This window comes from Aotus nancymaae, unplaced genomic scaffold, assembly GCF_030222135.1.
Source record: "Aotus nancymaae isolate 86718 unplaced genomic scaffold, 86718_ANA_hifiasm-v0.15.2.pri h1tg000025l, whole genome shotgun sequence".
NCBI classification, from domain to species: domain Eukaryota; kingdom Metazoa; phylum Chordata; class Mammalia; order Primates; family Aotidae; genus Aotus; species Aotus nancymaae.
Window position 1 is genome coordinate 29,139,989 of NW_026988438.1, and position 25,821 is coordinate 29,165,809.

Consider the following 25,821-nt stretch of genomic DNA (forward strand, 5'->3'; position numbering starts at 1 on the left):
TTGGAGCAATTAGAAACTATGTGTTGAAGGTGGCAAAGACTTGTGAGAGAGTTATTGCATTTTGAAGTCTCTGGTATAGCAGTTTCACATGTGACCTGTCTAAATGACTTCCTTTTCTCTCGATTGCATTCTGAATCTCTATGATAGCACCCACTGCAGTTTGCCCTGGCTGAAGCAAAGGACAAGACATGTCAGTTAATTTGCCAGCCATGCTCAGGTTGCCTGGGAGTCCTGGCTTTACCATGTACAGTGTGAGCTGGGGTAAGTTACTTAACTCTCTGTCTCATTTTCCTCTTCTATGAAATGGGGATGATAGTATTACTCTATAGGGTTGTCATATGAAGCAAATGGGATAGTGTATGTAAAGTGCTTGGTGTAGTATTAAAGCATTAAATAAGGGCTAATTATCATTATTATTAGTAGTAGTAGTAGTGGTACCTTCACAGCTCCTGCTCAGAAAAACAGCCTAGGGTTGTTATTTGTATTGGGAAGCACACTAAAATTGAACAAAAGATGAGGGATAGGAAATGGCCTATACATGGACTTGACATGGAAATAAGACCTGTATGGCCTGATTCAAAATGACGATCAGTGTGCATTATATGCCCTCTTTTGCAATCTGAACAGAATCACCAAATAAAGTTGCCAGTCAGAAGGGAAACTTCATCTTATATCCTATAGATGAATCAGAGAGGTTAAGAGGAAGTAGAGAGCAAAGGTTGAAGTACACGTCCTGAGAAAAGGAGGAAGAGAGAAAGAGAGAGAGCAACCTTGCAGCTTCTGTTAAAGGTAGTCCAGGTTCCTGGTCATTTTCCAGTCCCCAGGAGTCCTGGCTGTACTTTGGATTCTGTCCTTTGATTTCAGTAAGCATCCTTTGTGTGACTTTACAATAAACGTCCCCATTTTGAAGCTGACTTGAGGGACTTCCCATTCTAGTCATCACAAAAGTTCCAAGTACAAATTAATTGCAGATATGTCTCTCTTCACCTCTAAACTATAGACTGTGATCAGCTTTAAGTAAAGCACTAAATCACTTTTCTATCACTTATAAAATATTTCCAATATAGAGAAAAATAAAAAATGAATGTGCATTTGTGAATCCACACTTAGTTCTAATGTCTGTTAAATAATTTTGCCATATTTGCCTCACCATTTTTAAAAAATAAATGAGACATTTCAGATCAAACCTTTCAGATGCTCCTCCTCAAACCCATTCCCCATTCTCCTCAAAAGTTGCCACTATTTTAATTTGGTATTTATCATCCACATGTGACATATGTGTGTGTGGGTGTATGTGTATGTATATACATGTGGACACACGTTTATATGTACACACACATATATATATAAACACACACATATACACACATATATATAATTTTATTTTGCATTACTTAAAATTTGCAAAAAAGATATAATTCTGTGACTTCATTAAAGTTGAGCATCCCTAATCCAAAAATCTGAAACCATAAATCTTCCAAATATGACACTTTTTGACTGCCAATGTGAGCCCACAGGTAGGTGATTCCACTGCTGACCTCATGTGACAGGTTGCAATCAGAACAGTTAAAACTTTGTTTCATCCACAAAATTATTTAAGATTTTATATAAAAGTTTCTATAAAATTGTATAAAATTTTCTTCAGGTTATGTGTATAATGGGTATGTGAAACATAAATGCACTTTGTTCTTAGACTTGGGTTCTATCTCCAGCATATCTCATCATGTATATGCAAATATTTTAAAATCCAAAACAATTCAAGGGATATTCAACCTGTATTATGTTTCTGAGAAATATCTATGTAGGTTATAAGACTCAATCATAATTCGTCTGTTTTTCTGTCAATCATTTGGGCTCTTCCTCGGTATTTTTACTATTATAGACAATATTTCAATGAATATTCTTGCATATATTTTCTTATAAACATTTTGAGACTTTCCCTAGGAGAGTTACTTAAAGGTGGATATTAAGTTCTTCCATCTATAAACATGGTATAAATCTCTAATTTTTAAATCTTTCATGTCTTTCTGAAGTATTTTATTGTTTTTGTAAAGACTTTTCACATTGTGGCAGTATATGAATAGGCTACTAAAAACCATTCAAATACATCTCCATACTGGCTTTCCTATGTCTTAGGTAATGAAAACCAGAAATGCTTAACTACTCAGTCTCCCTTACCTAAGAATTACCGAAAGACAGAGTTTGTCTTTGAGCTGAAAAGCCTTTGGCAGTTTTGAAAACAGTAGTGACAGATCTGTCTCATATTTTTAAAGTATTACTCTGGCTGCTGTGTTGAGAGTAAACTGTATGTAGGGGACAAGGCGTGAAACAGGGAGAACACTTCTAGCAATAAACCAGAGCAGGGATAATGGTGCTGGACCAGAGTGGTAGCAATATAGGTGATAAGGGGTAGTCAGACGCTCAACATATTTTGAATGTACACCTGATAGGATTGCCTTGTTGGATGTGGGATGTGAGCATTTATGGAAGAAGTCAGTGATAGAGGCCAAGCTTCAGGTCTTGAGTAACCAGATGGCTGGAGTCATCATTTACTAGAATAGGGAAAATGTAAGGAGAGCAAATGTGAAGGGAATTTAGTTCTCTTCTGGGCATATTATGTTTAAGATGTATCTGGGACATCTAAGTGGAAAGGTCAACTCAAAAATTGAGTTTATAGGTCTACAATTTAGAGGGGAGATCCAGAATCAAGATACAAATTTGATATTCATGAACATGATTGGTATTTGAAGAACGAACTGGAATACATCAGTAGGGGCATGAGTGTAGACAGAGAAGGAAAGAGTTTCTAGAACTGAATGCTGTGGCACCCAACACTAAGAAGTTGATGAGATGAGGAAGAACCAGCAAAGACACTTTGAAGAGTTGGCCAGTGAGATGGAAGGAAAAGCAAGAGAATGGTGTATCCTGGAGGTAAAGTGAATAACTGACAGTCTTCTCAAAGAAGAGAGAGACTGTGTCTAAAGCTGTTGCTGGGACAAGTACATTAAGAGTAGAGAATAAACCACTGCACTTAGCAATGACGAAGTCACTGATGATGTTAAGAAGAGCAACATTTGTTGGAGTGGTGTTGGCGAAAGTCTGATTTAAGTGAATTCAATAAAAAATGAGAGGTGAGAAATTAGACAGAGTGAGTAGAGATAACTCTTTCAAGGTGTTTAGCTAAAAAGGGAAGCAGAGAAGTATCCCAGTAGCTGAAAAGGGACTGAGGTTCAAGAGAGAATTCATTTTTATGTGGCAGAAATAATAATACATTGATATGTCAATAGAGATGATCCAGGGGAGAGGGGTAAAGTGATGATAAAGGACATTGGGAGGGAAGACAATTTCTGGGGCAGGAATAATGGGATGGAATCTAGGGCACAAACAGAGGGATTGGCTTTAGCTGGAAGCATGAGCAGAAGAGACAGCCATTGATGGGCACAGGCGAGCAGGTGAGGGTGGTGAAATCTCTCCTTTAATTGCTTCTATTTTCTCTGTGAAATGGGAAGTAAAGTCAGCCATTAAAAGGGTAAGGGATGATGTGTTAGAGTTTTGTGTCTTCAAAAATTGATGTAAAATAAATTGCTACTCCCTTCTTTTGATCTGATAAGCTTTTGGAAATAGAAGGCTAAAGTGAATCAAGAAAAACCTTCTCACTGTTCTAACATGACCTGTGCTTCAGGATACTGGAAAGCCTAAATCAGTATCACAGTTAATTGAGAGGAATTATTTTACAGACTTGTAAATCTACTATCCCCATAAGGCTATTTTCTATAATCTACTATTCATTTTCTTTGTATAGATTTTACTCACATACAACCATAATTCATCTCTCACATTCTGCAGTAGGTTTTTAAACACACACACACACACATGACACACACACACACAAACATCTTATTCCCCATATTTGCCAGATGGATGAAAGACTCTTTGAGAGGCAATGTATCAGTAAGCATGAGATTTGTAGTCAATAGACCTGATTCAAATACCACTACAGCTAATTAGTAAGAATGTGAATTAAGGAAATTTACCCAAGTTCAATGAGGCTCAGTTTTCTCATCTGTAAAGTGGAGATAATAGCCACTTCATAATGTATCCATTAAAATTAACAATTATGCTTGAAAAGATTCGAGTGTACTGCCTGACACGAAACAGTTGCAAATAAATAGTCATTATTCTTGACCTGACTTATTATATCCTTCAAGCCACACAGCCTCTAGTCACACGTGACTACTTGCCAGTTTTGAAACATGCTTTTTCATGACACTCTGCTTTTAGCCATGCCTTTCCTTGTGCTTTAAACAGCACCTCTTCACCTGGTCAGCACCATTGGACAAGTTTGGGCTTAAGTGTCATCTCTATAAGCTTCTCACTTAACCAAACCCCCAATTCTGCCAGCCAGACTTAATTTCTTCTTCCTCTGTGTTCCCATGATATTTTGTTTAGGCAGCCTCAGTGGTACTGTCACATGGTATTTAAATTATCTGTTTGTATGTCTGTTTCACAAACTAGACCCTGAGCTGTTCAGGCACAGCTGTCCACAGTGTCTGGCACACAGTGTATGTGAAATGAATACTCATTGAATGAGTAAGGAGTGCAGAGCTGTGTTAAAACCTTCCACCAAGCACTGTGCAGGGTTCCTGGAGGAAATGCGCTTAGTCTAAGAGTCATTCTGTCTATCATTAAAGCATGTGCGTAGATTTCAGGTGGTCTTCGTACATGCCCACATGGCATCTAACCAACAGTTTTGGAGGAAATAAAGCTCCAGGGCATGCACCCACTACCCTCATTTTCTCCTCTTTTTGGTGCTTTCAAGACAAAGCTTGGGCTTCTGAGGAAAAGTTCAAGATAAAAGTTCTCATTGGCTGACAACAGATCTCATATGCATTCTATTTCACTTGTAACGTTCTTCCACCGGCACACAAAGAAGAGAGCAAAGACAGCTGTAGTTAAAGTTAGCAGGTTTTAGAAACCAGTTATTCAAATAATCAATATTTATTGAGTACCTATTTTGTGCCCCAAACTATGGCAAGACAATGGTAAGAGCTTTCAGTCACTGGGTGTCCTGGGGGGTGATGTTTACACTCACAGGAATTAGACTGAGACAGGCCTGGGTCCAAAGACTGTTTCTTGATCTTCAGTAGCTATGTGGTTGTGAACAAGTGCCGCAAGTTATCTCTGTGTGAGGTTCGTGTTTGTGAAATGAAGTATTGTGAGACATCAAGAACAGAATGCATGTAATGAAACTTGCACAGTGAATGACCTAAATAAGTGGTAGAAAAATAAATAAATACAATTAAAACAGAAAATACTTATAATCCCTGCTGAATTTTGAAAGGTAAAAGTGAACTCAGGGTGTCATCATTGAAAGTCAACTGGTTGCCCCCAAATCTTAAAAGGTTGGATGTTTACCATAGTGAATTTATATGATCCAGAAATGTGCTTTCATCAGCACAATGGAAAAGTATGTCTCAGGGAAGAATTTACATTATCCCAACTCACAAGACCCTAAATAAAAATGAATGAAAAGTATTCATTTATACTGAGAAATATATCCATTAGATGAACCTTAATACTTCATATCATCAGTGCATGTGATGAATGAAAATTTAAGGGAAACTGAGTTTTTCATAACTGTTTTTCAGCTAAACTAGTTTGTAGCACTCTGCTCTGTTATATATTGCTGTGTAACAAATGACCCCAAAGCCTAGCAGCTTAATGCCAGTCATTTTATTTTATCTTGGAAATTTATGGGTCAATAATTGGGGCAGGGCTTAGGCAGCTTATTTCTCTGCTTTGAGTGACATCAGAGGTCAGCCAGTGTCCAGATGTCCCATCTAGAAGATCCAAGAGGATTTCTCACATACACTCAGTGCCTTGATGTGGATGGCTGTAAGACTGGTCTCCGCTAGGGCTTCCAATCAGAGGGTCGCCATGGGGCTTCCCCTAGATGCTGGTCTCAGTATACTTAGACTTCTTACACGGCTTCCACAGAGAGAGTTTCAAAAACCCCAGGTGGAAGTCCCAGACTATTACCTCTGCTGCACTCACTAGGGCCAGTCTAGAAACACTGGGAGAGACATCAGATGCCAGCCCTCAAGGGGAGAAGTAGCAAATAATTTGTGGCCATTTTAAATCTAGCACACACTCTTTCCCAGAAAAAGAATTGCTTTTCCAGTGACCCCAGATTATCCAACAGCTCTTGGCATGAACCCATCTTCCTTGAACAGTACTGTGACGGGCGTTTCCTTTAGAACCTAAGTTTTTGTGTTTGCTTCTGGAACCAACCTTCTAGGCAACACAGTCTATCTATACAGCTGTTAGATGGCTGCAGTTTTGTCTTGCTTTGGCCTAATAGCCTATCAATCAGTCTCTTTTAGATGATTTCATTTATCTATAGATTTTCACAAATCCGTTTAGCACTTTAATCAACTTCTCTCTTCTATGTTGTACTCACCTTGCCTTTTCAATGATGAATGAATGGAGGGGAAAGATAATAAAAAGAGACGGCGAGGAAACAATATCCTCTCACATATCTGAAAATGGCAGTAAAAACCAACAAAGGCATATTGATATGCTAAACTCTGTTGAACACATCTCAAGGCATTCTAATAAATGAGATTAAGAAAGAATTGAAAAACACAATAGCAAAGACTTAGAACCAACCCAAATGCCCATCAATAAGAGATTAGATAAAGAAAATGTGGCACATATACACTATGGAATAATATGCAGCCATAAAAAAGGATGAGTTCATGTCCTTTGCAGGGACTTGGAAAAAGCTGGAAACCGTCATTCTCAGCAAACTGACACAAAAACAGAAAACAAAACACCACATGTTCTCACTCATAAGTGGGCGTTGAACAATGAGAACATGGGGACACAGGGAGGGGAACATCACACAGCAGGGACTAGGGGAGAGATAGCATGGGGTGAAGGGATAGGGGAGGTATAGCATTAGGAGAAATGCCCAATGTAAATGATGTGGTGATGGATGCAGCAAACCACCACAGCACGTGTATACTTATCTAACAAACCTGCATGTTCTGCACATGTACCTCAGAACTTAAATAAAATAAATAAATAATAATAAATAAATAAAAATTAAAAAAGAAAGAATTGAAAAACTCACAAAGTTCTTATGAAAGATGTAAGTCTTCAGCTAAGTTTAAAGGATGGACAAGAATTTAAATAGACCAAAGTTGAAATTTTAAGAAGGACAAATGAAATTTAAATCCTGAATTGAGTCATTTTAAATCAGTAGGTGACTAAGTGATCCTTCTAAATGGCAAATCTGTTCTTCTCACTCCTTGCACAATGTCTTTCAATGACTTGGGGTCTGCTGGCCTGGAATGCACTGTTCAGAACAGCACTCAGAAACTGAATATGCTGTCTGTAAGTTGCTTTATCATCTGTTCTTCTCTTTTATGTATTCAAATCTTCAGACACATGAAAATGTTCTCTTTCTCTCCTGTACTTACACTTCTGGCATAATACCTTCCCCACTCGATCTGAATAGTGAGGCTCTCTTCATCTTCCCCAGCAATTCCAACACTAGCTCTCAGATGCGGCTTCTCATCAGGGCTTTCTTTTCTCCTACCACTGCCTCTTGTCTCTACCACCATCAAATTAGTCATCCAAGTATCTTGAAATTAACAGTTTGCATGTCTACCTCACTCACTCATTAAGAGATCCTGGAATAGGGGTCAGTCAACTTTTTCCGGGCCATAAAGTCTCTGTCACAACTATGCAGCTCTGCTGTTGCAGTGCACAAGCAGCTGTAGACAGTACCTTGCCACATGGACATGCCTGTGTTTTAATAAAATTTTGTCAGCACTGAAATGTGAATTTCATATGCTTTTTACATGTCAATAAATATTATTTTTCTTGTATCTTTTTTCAACTATGTAAATATGTCAAAACCATTCTTAGCTCATGAGCTGTACAAAAACAGACAGTGGGATGGATTTGGCCCACATGTCATAATTGGCCAGCCCTTGTACCAGAAATCTGAGATCAGGCCTTTTCCGCTTTGCATCTCTGTTGCCCGTCCTAGTGCCTGTCACATAGTGTGTGTTTATCAAACGTTACTTGAATAAATTAATGAAGAAAAGAGAAGGGGCAACAGGAGTAAATAAATATATCTGCTCTCTCTACGCACAAGATGTAGGGCCCAAAACCTTCAGCCTGTGGAGTTACCAGAATATAGACAAAGTACATACACAGCCTAGGACCAGCATCCTCTAGGACTCTCTTCTCAGTCGGGCCACCAAAACCACTGAAAACAGGTCAGAATCAGGTTAGCATCCCTAAAGGAGTCAAAACAAGAAGACAATGCCTAGATGTGGAGCTTAGCTGGATGGAAAAGGAAGAAAGTTCATGGGGTCCATGAGCGGGGTCAGAGCAGCCCCATGCAGGATTAAGCCTGGGAGGTTAATATGACGCATCGGCAGCTGCCACAGCTTTTATTTCCATCCTACAGCTGCAGACAATGGTGTCCCGAGTCCTTGAGAGAACGGCTTGGGAAATGAGGCTTATGTGAGATGACAGGAAGAGTCATTGCAGCAGAGGGATGGGACAGAGCAAGAAAAAATGTGAGATGGCTGATACGGTGCCAGGATGGAGGGCGTTTTACAAGCCAGGCAGAGGGTGTTAGACGTGAAATATTATCAGAGAGTCAAAGCTACGAAAGTTTTTTATTGGGGTGAAGACAGGATTGAAGACAATTTTGTTGCCACTTATAGGATTAGAGGAGACAGAAGTTAAAAAAAAAATTTTAAAGCTGGAACTCTCTTAAATTCAGGTGTGACGTGATAAAGGTTGGCAAGGGAATTGAGAAAAAAAGGGTGACTTTAAGAGAGACTTCAAAGGAACAATCTTTAAGAATGTGCGTAGCTTCAGTGGGTACAGAAAGGTAAAACAAAACTGATTCCAGGATTACATGCTCAGCTGATTGAAAAATGTGTCATTTCTGGCCAGGCACAGTGGCTCACACCTGTAATCCCAGGACTCTGGGAAGCTGAGGTGGGTGGATCACTTGAGGTCAGGAGTTCAAGACCAGCCTGGGCAACATGGTGAAACTCTGTCTCTACTAAAAACACAAAAATTATCCAGGCCTGGTGGTACGCCCCTGTAATCCCAGGTACTCGGGAGACTGAGGCCTGAGAATCCCTTGAACCTGGGAAGCAGAGGTTGCAATGAGCTGAGATCGTGCCATTGCACTCCAGCCTGGGAGACAGAGTGAGACTTCACCTCAAAAAAGTAAAAAGAAAAAATGTGTCATTTCTTTTTTAAAAAAGACAGAGGGTAGAGAAGGAAAAGGAAACAAATTTGAGACTCAAGTTTTACCTTTTGCTGGTAGGATTTGAGATGGCCATGATACATTCAAATAGTTACATCTATCAGGCTGAAAGTTAGAACTTGAGTGGAGAGAGGTTTACTGGTGTGCTGATAAATGTTTAAAAACTGGCTCTCCAGGAAGGAAAACACTCTGGTTTATTTCATTTGCCAATTCTGTGGTGTAAATGCTTCCACCATGGCTGATTCTGTGCTGCCAACCTAAAATCACTGAATGCAGACTTGAGAAAAACTGCCCTGGGGACTGATGAGAACAGACCTCAGAACAACACTGGAAGATGATAGGTATGGAGACCCAAAAATCAAAGGAAACATAAAGTTGAGTCCTGCATTTTACAACGATGACATTGAGACTGGAAATGGGACAGAGACGAGAGCAGAACTCTTGAAAGCTGTGGGATGGTTTAGAAGCGGAAGAGCAAAGTGTCAGAGGTTTAGCCTTTATCTATATAGACAGAGCTTGGTGCTGCAAAAACAATCCATTTGAGGATCAAGAAGATTATGATATTCAAGGTAAGAGAAATATAATTCCCAATGATCATCAGTAGACAGAAGAAAGATAATGCTTAGAGAGTTGGTTGCAGTTTTCTATTCTACCTAAGTTCTGATTTGCCTATTGTCTGTCATCCTTAGCTAGCAGCACAAATTACTTCAGGTACTAAGGCTCTGAGCTTGCATGCACATTCTGTTTGACTTATTCCTGCAACAGGTCAAAGCCTTTTCTTAGGATGCCCAGGTAAGAACACTTAAGGAAATGAGCCTTATGTGTTCTTACCTGGGCATCCTAAGAGAAGGCTACAAACCCATTACCTCTCCCACCCATTCAGAGCACTGTGACACCAGGAGTATGGTGACAGCTCATCTATTGTCTTTGGGGATCTTTTCTTACTTCCTCATCGTGACTCATAAAACCTTACTCTAAGGAGACTGCCTTGGGAACACTTGCAGCTTTTACTGCCCCCTAGTGGCTATCACACATTACTTCATCCTGCCGGGCTTTATCTGCAGAGAGAAGTGAGTGACCCATTAGCCATGTAAGAGGTTAGAGGTCTCACCAAGCCCTCAAGTTCAAGGAAAGCCAAATAAATAGCTTTCTTCTGATAACTTAAACTTCAATAATGAGATGGTACTCAATAATCTTAGCAATCTGAGCATGCCCAGCACTGCTTTTAGGGAAACACAGGTTCATTCCATTCAACCTCATGGTGTGACACCAGATTGTCCCCAAAAAGTCTCACTTAAATATTGTTTCAGCCTGGTTTCTTATTCCAAAGCTTTTTAATTAATTGAGAGCATCGGAGAACTTGACTTTAAGGAGGAAGGAGGATCTCTTGTTCTATGAGTATTCTATGGGATTCTTTTCATTTTGTGGAAATAAAAATAATCACAATTTTGTCTTTAAGCTTTTGACCTAGGTGAGATTAGACCCTGTAGTCCATTAATAGATCTCAGATGCCAAAGTTAATATGGCTTTCAGAAACTTAAAAAGCTATGTTAAAATTTTAAGTGTACAAAGACCACATTGTTCACCAGGCCCTCTTTGACCTTGCTACGAAAATGTTCATAGGGAAACATCTGCAGTCTTGTGTGCAAATACTTAGGAGTGTAAATCAAATCTACAGATGATGTCTTTGTAGCCCACTTGTAACTCACTCATTCTTTCTTAGTGGGTGTTCCTCTCAATTGCTCAATGAGCAGAGTCAACTTACTAGTTACTACTATGATATTACTTTACTTGTGTAATTGGAATTAAATTGACCTTTTGACTATGGCTGTAAGGCTTATTTTATCATACACAAAAAAGCCACCCTCACACTCCCCTCACACACACACACCTACAAATGCTTTAAAAGGGAATATAGCCCTTTTCTGAAGGTTTTCTTAGAGGTGGGCAGGATGTCAAGAAAGGAACTATACCATACTTGATATATCCAGCTTTATAAAAACCATCTTAACTGCATAGCAGGGTTTCCAGTCTCCTTTCATTCTCAAACTTCCCCTGTCCACTCTTTCTCCTCTCTGCTCTCCGACGTTGGTCCTTCTGGTCTGCTCTCTGTTTCTTTGCCTCTCCACACATCCTTTTTGTTCAGGTGATCAGTCTGGTCTGTTCTTGGATCCTCTCAAGACCTTACTCATATAAAGCCCGCGTGAGAGAAAATGTAGTGAGCATATTCACTTCAATTTTATGTTCTATGATAAAAAAAAAAACTTCTTTGTGATGACTATTGTGCAAACATATAATTTCGCCCTTGGACCAAATTACTGATGTCACCCATGTGGAAGTGGCAAATGCTGATGCTTCTCCTTCTGATTTCTTCTCCATATAATGTGTCTCTAGACATTCCTTGGGGAGGCAGCAGAGTGGAATCGCTGCATTATCTGTGGGCTTTTTATACAGACCACTTGGTTGTCTCTACTGAGGATAGTCCTGATCTCATTGGAACTTAGGAAGGAATGGTCCTTTTCGACTTGTTTCTAATACCACTGCTCCCTTTCCTCCAAATGAAGACAGCTGCACTAGTGTATTTTCGACTATGGGCCATGACCCATTGATAGACCATAACATCAAGTTAGTGGGTCACATTGGAATTTTTTTTTAAAAATGAAATAGAAGAACATATCAGAGTGCATCACATAGGAAAGGTGAGTACCGTTTTATGCAACTTTTCAGCCATAATTAATGTATAGCTTATCTCCTACTCTGACCTGCAAGTCAAATATATTTGAAAGTTAGAAAGACACTTTTTCAAGAACTTTTTCATGTGAAAGTTCAAAAATTGTCTCCAAGTAGACGTGGATGGGGGAAATTAGGCATTGTCCTGGTCTGTCTCTTGGGTGCTTTGTATCAAAGTGTCCCTCTGGGTCTTTAAGGGAGACAGTTCTCAAATATTCTCCCCGCAGGCTTTCAGAGAGTGTTCCATGGGTATATCTCTCATTGCCAAACTTTCTCTTCTGCATCTCACAGGCCTCTACTTTTAAATCCCACTCAATATTGAGTCCAGTTCTGCCTCTAATTTTATGCTGGGACTCACAATTTCTCCCTAGAAAATCTATTAAAGCTTAGCCATCATTCCAATCTTCAACAGGATTTTATACTTAACAACCTCAAGTATTGGCTATCTGCTTCTCAAGGGTTAATGAGCTCTGGTGTCCCTGAGGGGTGTGTGTGTGCTTGCCTGGAGGGAGAAAACTCTCCTCTGCACAGTGCTTCTCAGACTGTAGTGGAGATGTTCTTACAATGCAGGTTCCAAGTCTGTGGGTCTGGGGTGGAGCCTAAGATTCTGCATTTCTACCATGCTTTCAAGTGGTGCCGATACTGCTGGTCCTTGGACCATGCTTTGAAAAGCAAGGCTTATAGCACATAAATACATTTAGCCACCACTGGAATTAACTTCCCACTTACATCCCCTTCTTGTCTAGTATATGTAAGAGATCCACATCTCCTGTGTTAAGACAGCTTGATTATTTCTTAAGAACTAGTACCTTGACCCTATTATGCTAAGAAGATACCGGCACTCCCCCTGTCCCGAGTTGTCACTCATGGGACCAGGACTTCTCCAGTAAATTAACAATGAAGAGCATCATCCCCAGTCTTCCTCTTCCTGTTCCCTGGAGATGGAGGCTGGGGAGAAGTCCAGCTTTGCCTTGCCACATCTATGACTGCTGTACCAATTAGTTCTTATAGGTTAGAATGGCTTGTTATGCTGTCTTTCAAGTCATCATTTACAGCATCAACTCTTGCATCCACAAACATGTTAGCATCTCTGAAAACTGAGTGTCTTCCGATTATTGTCAACCAGGTGGCAGGTTTGAAATGGCTGTGATTGCCTGTGTGTGAGAAAGTCTGGTAATTGGTGGGATAATCAAATAACTTCAATCATTGAAACTTTTCAGTCAACAAAGAAAGCATTCAAAGACCATTTGAGGGAGGAATGTCAGTCTTGGTAGTTGCCTGAAAACATTCAGTTGAAACCTTCTGATAAAACTAAGAAACTGTCCAGGATGAAATTTGCATAATGAATGTCAGTACCTTCGAAAGAAAATACCAAAACCAAAAGGGGCATGTTCTTTCAAAGAAACACATGTCACTAGCATTCTTGATGATGCAGATGATGATGTTGAGTGGAAAAGCATGGGCATCAACAGCTCTCGGCTAACAGCTGATTCAGAAGACTATAAGTATGAAAAATGTTTGATTCTGTTTCCATTTTTCTTTGCTATGTACCAAAAAAGGATATATGATTGAAGAAAATTGATATTTACAGTAGATACAATAAAAATTTCACCTGGATAAAAAAGCATTTCATCATAGCTTAGTAAGCAGTTTTTATTTTGTCTTAGTGGCACATTAAGTAAGGTTCCTATATTCAACAGCATCTTCAATTGATGAAACATGGATTTACATTTTGAACCAAGTTTCCTCACCTGTGACATGTCCAGGTCACAACATATGACAAATCCAGGACCATCATTCACATTTCCTAATTCTTGGCCTATTCCATCCTTCCACAATATCAATGTTTGTGGTAAACCATCAAGTCTTTAGAGGCAGACACTGTCTTGCATTAAATTCCAACACAGTGGCTGGGATGTAATGTTATTCAACTAGTATTTGTTTTCTGAATAAAGGAATGAATAACAGTATGGGCATCTAAGCACTCAAAGCAAAATGATTTTTCTTTATAAGAGGTAATGGCCAGTAAGCACCAAACTCAACTGCAGAAAAAGGTGACCATCTCCTTCCTTCCACAACAAACAGAATGTGACCAAAATCTAGGTCAAGGGGCAGTGACTCATCCTCCGTGAGTACATCACTGTTAATGCCATTCATATAGTAAGAATGGAGAAGACAAGATTTAGATCCATCTAAATTTCATTAGCATAGCAAAATGAAAGGAATCTTATTCGTGAAGGGTTATTATTTCTTTCTACATGGAAGAACATATTTTTCTTTAATTTGTGCATGGAATGGCTAAAGATAACGAGATATACAGCCCCAACTCTAGATAAATTCAAACCAGCACCCGAGACACTCTCTGAGCCTTTCAAGAGGCTCATCAGTGATAGAAATTTGTCACTTTTGCCTGAGGCAATGTCATCACTCAGGAGAAAGTAAAGCACAAGTGTTAGGTCAAGGGAGTTGTAGACACAGAACACCCACGGGCATAAGAGGTTTCTTCAAAGAAAAGTGTAAGGAGAACTAGGAGTGAAAGTATGCAAATTGCCTTGAAAATGAGATGAGAAAGTCTTTGAGAACTATGTGAAGCCCTTGATAAACCCATAGCCCTGATGCCTCATTTACATGCCAATTAATTAGAGGACCCTTCTAAAGAAGACAGACAGAAACGTTGGATTGAAAACAAAAATCATAGCAGTACTTGGGCCCTTCATTGTAAGTTATTGATACATTTTCTGATGGACCAATATTATACAAAAGACATTGCAGCTCAGTTTGGAGAAAAAAATTCCTTTTGTGGACAAAGAGAAAACACAGAAGTCATCAGTTGACCATCAAGAATAAAACAGAATACTTAACTCAAAAGCAAGGTCAGGGCCTGACCTCCCACAGAAAGTAGTCACCTGGCCATTCACGTAATCAAATTTGAGAACTGTCTTGTCCTTCAGTCCTGGAGTAGGGTAATTTTTAATCCTTTTATCATATGTGCTTTCCCAAATGGCTAAATCATTGTTAAGGTAGGGGTAAGAGACTGGCAAAGGCTGGGGAGGAGAGGAACAGCAGTTCCCTGGTCTACAGTAAGGAAATGACGTAAGAGAAACTCCACACTCAGCAGCAACAGGGGCTCACCCCAGGCATCAGACTTCAAGTCCCAAACTGCTACTCTGCTGCCTTTTGAGAGAGCCCTGGGTAGAGAACGTTCCAGGAGAAAGAGTCTGGCAGCAAATCACCCACTTTCATGGGTGCGAACCACTGGAAAAAGTTATCAGAAAATCGAATCCCTGTCCTGGCTCTGTCTTCAACTAAATATGCAACCTGGGAATATGCAGGTTATGCCTTTGAGTTTTGGTTTCTCCATATTTAAAATGAAGATGTGCGACATTACAAGACCTTACACATCCATCATGCTACAGTCACTCCTGCTCTCGAAGAGTTCTATTTTAGCCAATAAAAAGAAATACAACTACAAAGCAGAAGCACAAATTAGGAGTTGACAGGTTCCAAAAGGGAGGAATAAATAAGTTCTATATGTGTTCAGGGGAAGAAGAAATATTTCAGAAAAGAAGTTCACATGGAGTTTATGGCCTGAGTATCATTTAGGATGAGTAGGATCTGAACTTTCAGAGAAGGAGAAAATATTTTATGCAGAAGATTCTGCAAAAGAAGTTATGAAAACAGGAGTGATTTCTGTGACATACAGGAAAGAAAGGAGAGGAGAAAAAGAAAGGAGAAAATTAAATTTATGAATTTTCTCCTGTATAAGAGACTGTGTTAAGAACTTTATATATGTTAACTCACTGAATCTACAGAGCCATAAGAAGTAGTTATTACTAAGCATATTTTATAAATGTAGAAATTAAGGGTCAGAAAAATTAACAATATGGCTGAAGTCACATAGTAAGTAAATATTAGAGTAACGATATGGACTCATGTCTGCCAGGCTCCAAGGTTCAGGGATAAGCTGGGATCCAAGCAGAATCCTAATGAACACCCAGGAGTGGCATGATTGGAGAGAGAGAGGAATTGGTCACGTGGGTAGGATCTCCAAGTTGAGGATGCAGAAGGGCCACATCTGCCTTGCATGACATGCATCTCTGCAAGCATCGCAAGTGCCCAGGGGTTCCTGTCACATTAGGGGATGGGGATGTAGAGTGGATGGGAAGGTCCCAGTGTGGAAATAATCCATTTTTTGCATATAGGCTGTGCTCACTCACTTGTCAAAGGTGCTTGTATTTTTCACCTCACTTCTTCCTGACTCTCCGGGGAGGCAGTACAGGAGCTGTCATAATCCCTTGAGGGAGGGGAGCCTTGGTGACTGCCCATGGCCACTTCTGTAGTTACTAACAAGCTAGGCACTCTCCAGTTTCCTCTATTCTCCCTCCCTTCTACTCTCTCTCAGATCATCCTCTCATGAGTGTCCACACCTTCTAATTTGTATAGCACTTAGATTACATAGGATTTCATGAAATGAAGGCCTCCCAAAAATTTATCCCCACTTTGCATGTGAGAAAACTGAAGTTCAGTGAGTCTAAGCATTTAGCAAGTGGTAAATGGCACAGAGGACACAATTAGGAGCTGTGGATGAGATGCAGGTGGTTTCTTTGCTCAAGAGCTGAAAAAGCAGGGTGATGTGAAATCACAGGTATATTAGTCCATTCTCATGTTACTATAAGGAACTTCCTGAGACTGGGTAGTCTATAGATAAAAGAGGTTTAATTACTCACAGTTCCACAGGCTGTACAGGAGGCATGGCTGAGGAGGCCTCAGGAAACTTACAATCATGGTGGAAGCCAAAGGGAAAGTAAGCATATCTTCATATGGCTACAAGAGAGAGAGTGAAACACTCTTAAACAATCATATCTCATGAGAACTCACTCAGTATCACAAGAAGAGCAAGGGGGAAATCCACCCTCATGAGCCTCCCACCAGGCCCCTCCTCCAACACTGAAGATCATAATTCAACATGAGATTTGGGTGGGGACACACAGTCACACTATAACAGGTAAAGCTAAAACTCTTGGTCGGCAGCTCTCTTCTAATATTTGAACACTGTCCTATATAAGAGGGAGTAGATTTGCTTACCCCTTTATCTATATAGAGGAACAGGAACCAATGACTTAGATAAGAGGGAGGCAGATTTCAACTCAGTGTAAGGAAGAATTTTTTTTTAACATTTTCTGCTTATAGAGGAAATACATGATGATTCAAAAAGTAATTTTAAAACAAAGAAAAATAATAATTATTCATAATTCTATAACCTACAGGGAACCATTCAAAATATTTTAGCATATTTCTTCCCAGCAATTTTCAATGAGTATGTACAAGTAAATAATTGAGATTATCCTGTATATAAAATTTTGCATGCTGTTTTTTCACTCAACATTATATCATCTTACAAGCATTTTTAGCTCATTAAAAGTTCTTCATAAACATAATTTAATGACTGCATAATTTTCAATTGTATGGCTGTTTCACAATTTATTTAACCAATCCCCTATTTTTGGACATTTATGTTGTGCATAATCCTTGGCTATTATGAAATAATGCTTCCATGAAAATCTCTTCTGTGTAAATCTTATTCCACCAGTTTTTGAATTTTATAGGCTAGATTCCTTGGAGTTGAATTACTTAATAAAATGTGTGATTATCTTTAAGACATTGATACATATTGCCATTTTCCCTCCATAAAATTTACACTAATTAACCTCTGCATCTTCACGTTTTTCTCTTGGTATTCAAGATGTGGCACACTTCTGTTTTTATTTTAGTTCTTCATTGACTATTCCTTCTCCACCCTTTTTGTTTGCCTTTTCTCTTCTCATTGGCCCCCAACTACTGGGAATCACAGGACTATCTTTCTGACCCTCCCTTCTTTCCACTCTCAAGGTATTTTCTCTACATGAATTAAAACAGTCCCTTGATTTTGAAAATTACATAAAACTCCCAAACTTATATCTCCATCTCCATCACTGACTTTTCACTGCAAATTAAACCTAGTATAACCAATTACTTACTTGACATCTACAATTGGATGTCTACAAGATATCTCAAACATAACAGGGCCAAACTCTTGATTTTCCTCCAAAACCACCCCAGTCTGCTTCTCTGAAAGCCTTTTCCATCTCAGTAAATGAAAAGCCCATCTTCTCTTCCTTGTACTCAACAAATCCAATCCACCAGCAAGCCCTATCAACCCCCTCTCCAAAAATTATCCTAACTATCCTTACAGGATTCTCTCCTATCCCATCTCTTCCAATCTAATCCAAAATACTATATTCTCTTGCCCCCTCACAAATGTAGCTTCCTAGAAGTCCTAGTTTTCAATCTTGCTCCGCCTACAATTCCTTGTCCACTTAATTGCCATCTTTTTTCTCACATGCATCCATTCAACAAATATATTTGAGCATCTACTACATATAGGTTCTCTTGTAGGCATTCAGAGTATATCAGGAAACAAAATAAAGTGTCATATCTCAAGCAATTTACATTCTAGTTGGAGAAGACAGACAAAAATAAAACATAGAATATAAAAAGGAAATCTGGTGGGGAGAAAAAGTTACTATTTCATTTTGGGTTATCAGGGAAGGTCTTTCTAATGAGGAGATATTTTAGCAGAGATATGAGGAAAGTGAGGGAATCCTCCATAAACTCACCTTGGGAAAGTATATTACAAGTAAAAGATACACCAAGTGGTATATATATTGAGTACAAAGGCAGGAGCATATTTGGAATATTCAAGGGGCCATCCACATTGAAGGTTCTTGGGTTGACATGGAATTGTTCAGCTGAGCCAAAGATAAACTCCACACATCCTTGTCAGTGGAGAAATAAGTGCTGCTTGGAGGCAAGCAGGTGGGATTTGAGGTGTAAGATGTTTACTGAAGTTATTTATGGATCTTGGTTTCCATGAGAGTTTGTCGCCCCTCCTGCCAGGGGAAAGAAGCCACCAGACCCGAGGGAAGCTACGTTTTCAGGAAGCCCCTTCTGCCAGATCAGTGTGGTTCCAAACAATTCATTGTGTAAGTCTCCTCAAGTGAGCTTCTTGGGCTACCTTTGAAGGTATAAAACCATAGCAAGGAACAAGGAGGCCATTGTTCTGGGGGCAAGAAGGGTGACAAGGAGAGTAGTAGATGACAACCAAATGGCAATGGCAGGGGAAGATCCTGTCTGCTTGTAGGCCATTGTAAAAACACTACCCACATACACTACCTGTACTCTTGTGACAAAGGATAACACGTGCACACTCATTTCTAAGGCTTCTAGTGAATGCCTTTAATTTCTCTTAAATTATCTGTTTCTTTCTCTGCACTGGATCGTGCAACATGTCATTATTTTGCAACTTTGAAAATTCTTCTTTTCTCCAGACCCCCTGCCTCCATCCTGCTCCATGCCCTGAGAGGTTTAACGGATGGCAGCTCCCACTGTGCCCTGCTCTCTGGCTTCCGGCTAAATTTACCAATGGAGATAGAGCTGCCAGATTCAACAACAACAACAACAACAACAACAACAACAACAACACAGTTTGGAATTTCAGACAAACAAGTCATTTGATTTCTAGTATAAGTATATCCACATATTGCACTAATTTTTATTTCTCTGAAACTCAAATTTAACTGGGTGTTCTATATTTTATCTGGTAATCTACATGAAAGTCACAGAGGAAACTGTAGAGCATGGCAGGTAAGGACTGAGAAGATTTATCTTCTACCATTCCCTCCCTGCAGTGTAATCGCTTCTGGGATCCTCTACATGGGACCCCAGCTCCTGTCGGGGCACCCCTTTCCCAGGGCCACAGCTCTCAATTTTTCTGCCCCTTCTGGCTTAGAAGTGGCAAAGCCTTCTTGCTCTTTCTAGTCCCTGAGTGCATTACCATCCCTGTGGTTCCATGAACTCTGTCCACCCCACTGCAAATAGTCTCTTTTCATTAATCTTTCTTTGATTACCCACTTTGAGTATGCTGACTGTTTTCTCCTGGGACACTTAGACACATAGCACTTGTTTATTCTCCCTGACTTGACGTTTCTTCCTGAGGGCTTGGGATGCTGTCTGATTTGTTTCCTGAGCTTGGCATTAGTATCCATTCCATAAGTATTTATTGACTGACTAGTTGATTGGATACAATCCATTCATTCACAAATATTTATTGAGCCGGCCGGACGCAGTGGCTCATGCCTGTAATCCCAGCACTTTGGGAGGCAGAGGCTGGTGGATCACGAGGTCAGGAGTTCAAGACCTGCCTGACCAACATGGTAAAACCTTGTCTCTACTAAAAAAATACAAAAATTAGCTGGATGTGGTGGCACACGCCTGTAATCCCAGCTACTCAGGAGGCTGAGGCAGGAGAATTGCCTGAACCTGGGAGGCAGAGGTTGCAGTGAGCCAAGATCATGCCACTGCATACCAGCCTGTGTGACAGTGAGACTTCATCTCAAAATAAAAAATATATTTATTGAACCAGTGATTATCGAAGTATAACCCTTGGACCTTGGATAATTTAAGAAGCATTAGCTGGAAACTTGATAGAAATACCAATTCTCAGGACACACTGGGCCTATTGAATCTGAGACTCTGGGGATGAGGCCCAGCTATCTGTGGTTTAACAAGACTTCAAGGTGATTCTGATTGCTGCTAAATTGGAAAGCTATTAGGCCAGGGAATGGAAATGTAGCAGTGTACAAAAATGACAAAGTCACCAAACTCAGGGTAATTATCAATAGAGCAGACACATCTATCAATAGATGCAGACACCTTCATCTCAACGAGTGACATAGCTAACTTTAAGAGATGACATCTGAATACAATCCATATCCGTATTCCTGTGAATGGCTGCCCCATGTGATTCATAGTCAGGGCATGTCCTCTGCAGGCCCTTTTAGAACCTGACCTGAACAAAAACTGAGCTTTGCCAGTTTAGAAAAGCTGAATTCTCTACCCCAAATTAAAGTCTGTCCTAGGCAAGATGGGTACTTTCACAGAAAATACAAGAAAACTAAAAGAATTGTCCTGTAATCTGCACTACTTTCAAATATTCTACCTGGTATTAAAAAAAAAAAAAAAAACCTGAATCAGCATAAACCCTATTTATAATTATACAAGTCTAAAGATCTAACTCCATTTGACATGTAAACACAAAGCATATTTTGCATCATTTATTACACATTATATTTCCGGTAATGCAACTATTATGCAAATTGAGGTATACTGTATTTTGTTTTGTTCTCAAGAGTTGTTCATCATTTCCAAAAATTATATCACCAGTGGATGTTTGAGTTGCCAACACTTCTGTATAGTCACATTTGCAGCTGTCACATTCACCATGTTTCTACAAGTAGCAAGAAACGTCTGACCACATTATGTCTTCCAGCACCATGTGTCCCAAGCTTCAATGTGCACCCTGAATCTCTTGGGAATTTTGTTCCATTTATAAGTCTGGGCTGGGGCCTGAGGTTCTGCTTTCCTAACATGTTTCCAGCAGCTGTTGATGCTGGTCCGTGGGCCACAGTTTGAGTAATGAGGTTCTAGTGTGATCATGCAGATTGAAATATATATTATTTTGGCTGGGCGTGGAGGCTCACGCCTGTATTCTCAGCACTTTGGGAGGCTGAGGCGGGCAGATCACGAGGTCAGGAGTTCGAGACCAGCCTGACCAGCATGGGAAAAGCCTGTCTCTACTAAAGATACAAAAAATTAGTTGGGTGTGGTGGCGCACGCCTGTAATTCCAGCTACTTGGCAGGCTGAGGCAGGAGAATTGCTTGAACCCAGGAGGTGGAGGTTGCAGTGGGCTCAGATTGCACCATTGCACTCCAGCCTGGGTGACAGAGCAAGACTCCGTCTCAGAAAAAATATATATATTATTTTATTATCAACTCCTTTAATTTCTCTTTTACATTACAATTTGTATATTATATCAATTTTCTGAAGTTAAGTTTATTAATATGTAGTTTATAATATGTAGTTAAGTTTAATTCTCTGGATTTTATTTCATAAGAATAGAGGGAACAATATAAAAATTTAATATTAAAAAGGGGTACAAATCAGACAAAGATAAAAACTATTGACTAACCTCTTCAAGGTCATCTGGAGTTGCCAGCAGAACCAACATATATATTACATGTATCGATTGATGCCTCATGTTTCCCTAAAATGTACAAAACCAAGCTGTGTCCCTACCACTTTGGACACATGTCGTCAGGACCTCCTGAGGCTATCACAGGCACGCATCCTCCCACATGCTAACCACAGGAGTGATTTAGAGATGAGAAGGCAAAACCAATCTCTGAATGGAGGTTGTCTTGGAAAAACAGGTTCAGGAATAGGCACGTCCCCATTTATAACAACAAAACTCACAGAAGGCTTTGCTGGAAGTTTTGGGGAAAGAAGCTTCCTCTCTCTCCTGAGAGCGGATCCAGGATTTATATATATATTTTTCTCTGTGGACATTGAGGAGTGAGGATCCAAAGTCTAAAACTGCAGAAGCCCTGTCACCAATAGCTAGAGGACAAAACTGGCACATGTTGTGGGAAGGGGAGAGACAGGAGAAGCACCCCCAATCGGAGCCACAGTCGCTGGATTAAGCCACCCCTGGAGCTCACCTACTTGGGTTTCTATGTGATATGTGAGCCAATAATTGTCCTTTCACTTACATAATTTGGAGGTGAAGTTTGTGTGTTAATGGGGCATCAGAATAGAGTGTCAAGTAGATGAAAATGGATTTGAGAGACAGCAACATATTGTTTATTTCCATAGGATAGAAACTCGCCTAAGAAGACATGATCATTAGAGAATAGAAGAGGCTCAGACCCAAACCACAAACTTGAGACAATGGATAGAAAATAATAGAAAAAGAGTGGCCTGCAATGGACAGGAGAACCATCGGACTTCAGCCACTGACAGCAGGAAAAATGAATATGAGCCTGAGCTTCTCTTCCTAAGCTCTTGCCAACATAGTGCAATGTTTAGTTTTATTTTTCTCCACTACTCTTTATAACATCTTCCCCAGACTCTAAACTTGCCAAAGCGCTCATGCAAATGGGAATTGTTTTCATGTAAAAATCAATTAATATGCATGAAATGGATTATTTTAGTGTTTGATTTGTATCCCCCCAAAACACATTTTAGAATTCCACAAAGCAGTGTGAATACAAATTTCTCTTTCTTTCCCTCACATGGGGAAAGTCCCGGCTTTTAAAAAAAATGCATGTAGTACACATTCAGAATTCACTAAATATGTGTGCAGGACAGCTGCTGCTTTTCAGTCTACTAGTATAAAAATGTGATTGGCCCACATGAGCTTGTGGTCCGGGACCCTAAACAGTGGAGCCATGGTGAGCCTGAAAACTCTCCACTTCTCCAGGAGAATAAGGAGAATTTGAAAGCAGGGAGGATGGTGGACAGGGAGCGTAGGAGCAACAATTTGCAATGCTAGAGACAAGCACAAGGCAAGGCCTTGAGAGACATTGATCTGGCCCATTCTGAGCAGAAATGTCCTATTGAACATTTGTCCATGTTACAAAACCACCTCCACAAACAGTTTCGTTCACTCTTGACAGGTGGCCGCCTCACCTACACTTATTATCGCCCTTTATCTAGAACGGCATTTCTCTTATGTCCTGGCACTTTCTCTGGGAGCCCCACTGAGTTGGGAGTGACTGATGGTGGCACCCTCTACCATCCAGTGTGGTGGCTAGCATTTTCTTCCCTACTTGCTCCAAACACACACCATGAAACCTCAACATTTCATTCCAAGTGTTATAAGCTTCGTATAGTGTCCCATTCAACCAAATAGATTTTCAGACAAGCCCACTGTCTACACACACACAAGCATGAGTGCACGCACATGCACGCACACACACATACACACACACAGCATCTCATATTTCCCTTGAAAGTTCAGTAATTTATTATAGAAGAGAATGAATCTGCACATCAGCTACCTCACTAGAATTGCCTCCACGTGGACCTCTTACATTATTCTTTCTCCGAGCAGTAGTTGCACACTTGTGGTCTTCTAGCTGAATTTGGTTGGCAGTCATGTTTTATTTGTCCCATAAATTGTTTTTAATGGGTATAATTTTAAAATTATAACATTTCAACATAAAAATCTGGACTGCTTGTTTCTCTTGAAAACTCAGAAGGCCTGCTGACACTGGGCTTCATTCCCACATGCCCACCATTGGACACATTTTGTTGTTTGCCACAGTCCTCAACATTCCCTACTGTCTCCATGACCTAAAGGTAACATAGCATATGCCACTTAGCATCATGTTTGTACTGTTTCTTTTATATTTGTAGATAAATATTTCTCTGTACCCAGGGGAAAATGATAAGCAATATACCACATGTTTAAAGAAAAATGAGCTTGGTCCTCTTGGTGAGAGTGAAAATTATTTGTATGTGCTTTAAAGGAAATGCAGTGCCTCTTTACTTATTTATTTTTTTTAGTTACAACAGTTCCTATTTGAATTTGCAATCTTATATGTGAGGCACTGACTTTCACCCCTATATCTCCATATTACAAAAGGAGCTATAAAATCCCACAAAAGAAAACATTTTATTAGCTTAAAAATTAAATATGGCATTCGACCTGTTTTCAAAGAGGGAGTAGAAACAAGGTTATGGAGTTGTGAAATAAACAGTAATACTCAAGATTACCCCTACTATAGCTCAGAACCAAGACTTTCTTTCTGAGAACAGGTAATATTCTTTCATTTCACAACTGCATATCCAAATATATTGGTAATTTGAATTCCAAGAGTACAAATATGTAAATCTACTTGCTTTTATGCAGAAAAATAAATCTACCACTAAAAAATAATCTAATGGAATGGGAATGGATTTCTTTCTAAAACAATAAATCTAACCCTTTGCCTATATTTAAAGTAATACCAAATTTCAAAATAGCCCTGAAATTTAACAAGAAAGATAAGCATTTGTCTTTAATTTTTTGCAATTGTACAGACTTCAGTTTAAAAGAAAAAATAATTGTTGTGTTTCATTAGGAATTTTAGCAGCAATTCTTCTGTTCAAAACTTATTCATTTGGATTAAGATTATGGAGAACACATCCCTTCCTAATGGTGGAATGTGACAGTTATTTCTCTAAAAGAATGATCTCATTCGGGCGCATGCTTTCCATTAAGTATTTGTATATTGGCTTTATATTGTTCCTTTCAGTCTCCTTAAATCTTTTTTAGGAGAAGGAAGGGTATTAATTATATGAAAGTATATATTGCAACTTCTTTCTCAATTGTGAAGAAAGGAAGCTAAGATTTGAGTTTCCATTAAATGAAGGAAATTCTGTTACATATTCTCATTTAGCTAATTTAACTTTTTTAACTCATTTATCAACCTTGTTGTAGGGTAAATGTACCTCCTAGCAATACATTCAGCATACCCTGAGAATGATCCTGTGTGGGAGATACCCTGAGAATGACCCTGTGTGGGAGACATAGCTGAATGTGTGTTCTGAGCTACAGAATCCAGGACTGGCCAACCTGGAGATTTGTTCTTTGCCTGTGAGGAACATCTGAGCACCACCACACCTGTCCCATCCCATTCCATGGAACACAGGCCATACAGGGGCTGGAGGCCCCAAGGCTGAATTGAATGAAGGTTGCCAGGTGGAGGCCATCATGGGGACGGTATTGAGTGAAAACACTGTAAAAAAATGCATGCCCGTTGTAAGCCACTGTGGTTCTCTTGCCTAGCCCACGGCCACTGGGCAGTGTTGTTACCCCACTCAGGCGCTGCCACTGGACTCTCTCCTCTGTATGTTAAGCCCTCAA

At 39.7% G+C, this 25,821-nt stretch overlaps 1 long non-coding RNA gene across 1 annotated transcript; it reads left to right on the forward strand.

The window, feature by feature from the left end:
* On the forward strand, positions 1–25,821 carry LOC105732845 (uncharacterized). The gene is made up of 3 exons (XR_001111079.3): positions 1–261; positions 22,785–24,272; positions 25,396–25,821. It is a non-coding gene; the product is annotated as an uncharacterized LOC105732845 (long non-coding RNA).